The 3,082-nt window shown below is 40.8% G+C and overlaps 1 pseudogene; it reads left to right on the top strand.

Annotated features, from left to right (window-relative positions):
• Nucleotides 1-1,404: 1,404 nt before the first annotated feature.
• On the top strand, nucleotides 1,405-2,222 carry LOC130458128 (putative monooxygenase p33MONOX; annotated as a pseudogene).
• Nucleotides 2,223-3,082: the final 860 nt, after the last annotated feature.

Below are 3,082 nucleotides of genomic sequence, written 5' to 3'. Positions count from 1 at the left end.
CCAAATAAATTCCCATATTGACCACGTCCAAAGAATATATTTCTTGTTCTGCACACTGAGCCTGTCACCTTTCTATGAAAAGGCTTCATTGTTGATCCTCTAAAATCTTGACTGTTCCCATCTTGATTAGATTTCTTAAGTCTCAGAGCTGCTTGTTTTTTCAATGTTTTCTTGGTTCTGTTCATTTCACTCTGAATCAGCTAATAAAAATGATGATGATAAACATTTACATAGTATTTATATGTTCCAGCACTTTGCAAATATTAGCACATTTTATTCTCATAACAACCCTGCAAGGTAGATGCTGCTATTATCCCCACTTTCCAGTTGAGAAAATTGAGGTAAACAGGTTTAGTACCCAGGATTTCACAGCTCCAAGAGCTCTGAGACTGGACTTGAACTCAGGTTTCCCCTGACTTTAGGCACAGTGCTTCCTCTACTGTGCCATCTAGCTGCCTCCTCTGAAACTGTCCTTTTAATCATTATTTTGAATAGCTCAATATTTTTCCATTATGATATACCATAATTTGTTCATCTGTTTTGTAATTGATAGAGACTAGAAATTTCTTAGCTCCTAATTCTCTGCCATCACAAAAAGTTGCTATAAATAGTTTTGTACATATTATGAAACTCCAGATGTGTGAGAGTTTGCCAAGTTCTTTTCAGGACTGTTTGTCCACCTCTGGAGTCCACCTGCCATCCAACTCTCACCTGTGGCTCCGAGAAGCTGGAGCCTGGGCAGTAGCCATACCCAGGTAAAACTGTCTTGGCTGATGGGTTAAACCAGGTTGAGGGTAACCAGGGAGTAAGGGGAATGTCTACTCCAAGCATGTGAAGACAACCCCCAATGGAATGGACTGATGAGAACAATTTGTTCCAATGTCCATGAAAGGGACTGAAGCAGACTCTGCGGAGCTCTTAGAGCTTGGTCAGACATAGAAAATGCCAGGGTCATCCTGCATCCCAGGCCATCACCCATCACCCTGACTTTTGTCTTGCCACTGGACCTGGATGACTCTGGAAGAGAGAGTGAGACTGACGACTTTGTGCAAGTCTGCTTCACTTAAATCGAATTCACAAGTACACATCAAGACAAACAACAATATTCTAATGAAGGAAACAACATACAGTTGAGGAGAATGACCAGAGAAGGGAGTTTGATCTGGGATTCCCCAGAGATGGTGAATGGAACAGTAAGGCAATGAATAATTGATGCAGTCTTTCTAGTCAATGGTAGTGTTAGTTTGATTACAGTTTTTAAGGTGATATTGTTCATCCTTTGTTTCAAAGAGGGCCAGTGACATAATGGGATGATGTCTTTATTTGAAGATGAGTTAGATTTAAGCAAGGCAGAGTTTCACTGAGTCGTCAGCCTCACTCTTTTTCAGAGACATAGAAGTCTGGTGGCATGACAAAGGTCAGGACAATTGGTGATGACCCAGGATGCAGTGGAGGACCTTGGCTTCTTCCATGCCTAACCAAGCTGCTTCATCTGCCTTCATGCCTTTAATGTGCTATAAGATCTTGCAGAAAAAGCTGGTTATCCCGGACTAGAAATACCAGCAGTTTTCTAAGGCTGATGAAGGAAGAACTGATTTGTATTCTCTTACCAAAAGCTCTTCAGCTTCCAGTGCCTATATGGACAAGGCTCCAGTGGTGAAGGTCAAAGCTACACATGTTTTTATATATTCTCTAATTACAGATCAGACACGAGAGCATCCAGCAGTTTGAGCAGCAGGCAGGAAAGCCTAAGAGATGCCTTATACACACCCCAGAAAGAGCTCATCACAGAAGAAGCCAAGTATCACTCTCTGGCAGATACAGCCCATAAATTAAAGATGCAAAATGGAGAGATGACAAAAGAGGATGGATAGATTGCTTCAGCCCAGACTACTCCACATGGCACACTCCATTCTCTTCCTAAGCAAAAGCTCAGATGCTAGTTTACTTTTGGCCTAGATGTCAGCAGCATGGATTCTGGAAGTGGATATAGGCACAGAAATGAAGCCTTTTGGGACCAAGAACCCTGCAAAAATCTGATTCAGGTTTGTGTCCAGTCCTACAGAAGTACTCAGAAACCTTCACCAATAGAGTTCATGCAGATCCAGGCTCCCAGAATTGCAGAGTGCCTAGCAGGCTTCAAGTCACCTAAGCTACTGTTCCAGGGAACAATAACCATATATAAGGTGACTGCATATGTAAACATACACACATGCATGTAGAAATATAAAAATATCCTCATATTTTTATACACACACATATAGAAGGTATTTATGCTTCTGAACAGAGAGGAAGTGGGGAGGGGATCCTTTTTACCCCCAGGAGCTTAATGCAGTTTTTCTCTCATAAGCAGCTTTTCCTACTAGTTACTGAGAAGATATTTTTCTCTGACTCTGCTCTAAGCAAAATGATGGGTTGGCAATTTTTTTCCTACTGTGGAATGGGAGAGTAATAGAGACAGCAGCTGTTCAGACCTTTGTGTAAGCAGCCATGAGGAGAATGGCTGGCTATGGACCAACAAAGAGATTTCATACCTTTGCTCTATAGCAAATGTATTGGAATTGGGAACAGAGATTTGAGATAATCAGTTCTACACTCTAATGTGGTCTTCAGCTTCAGGGGCTACTAGGCAGCACAGTGGAGAGAGTTAAAATCTAGCCTCAGATACTTACTAGCTGTGTAGCCCTGGGCAAGTAATTTAACCTCTGTATGCCTGAATTTAGACCTTCCTTGCAGGATGGTTGTGAGGATCAATTAAGATAATAATTATAAGGTACTTAGCACAGTGCCTGGCACATAGTAGGAACTATACAAATGCTAGCTATTATTATTATTATTATTATTTATTATCTAGGAGTGTCCTCCAGTCTCAAAGACTTAGCCAATATTTTCATTGCCAAAGTTGCCTTTTTGGGAGAAGCTGTTTTTCTATGTTATTATAGTTGGATCAAGGTTGAAGGTTTACTTACTCAAGAATAAGTGCCAAGAGTTTTTTCTATATGCTTTGTTTTTCAATTCTGCCCTTTTTGGTGTGTATACTGCCTAATCTATTAGGAAATTGGTTATCCAGAACTGATATTCA

This window comes from Monodelphis domestica, chromosome 3, assembly GCF_027887165.1.
Source record: "Monodelphis domestica isolate mMonDom1 chromosome 3, mMonDom1.pri, whole genome shotgun sequence".
Lineage (NCBI taxonomy): Eukaryota > Metazoa > Chordata > Mammalia > Didelphimorphia > Didelphidae > Monodelphis > Monodelphis domestica.
This window is presented reverse-complemented; position numbering and strand designations above follow the sequence as displayed.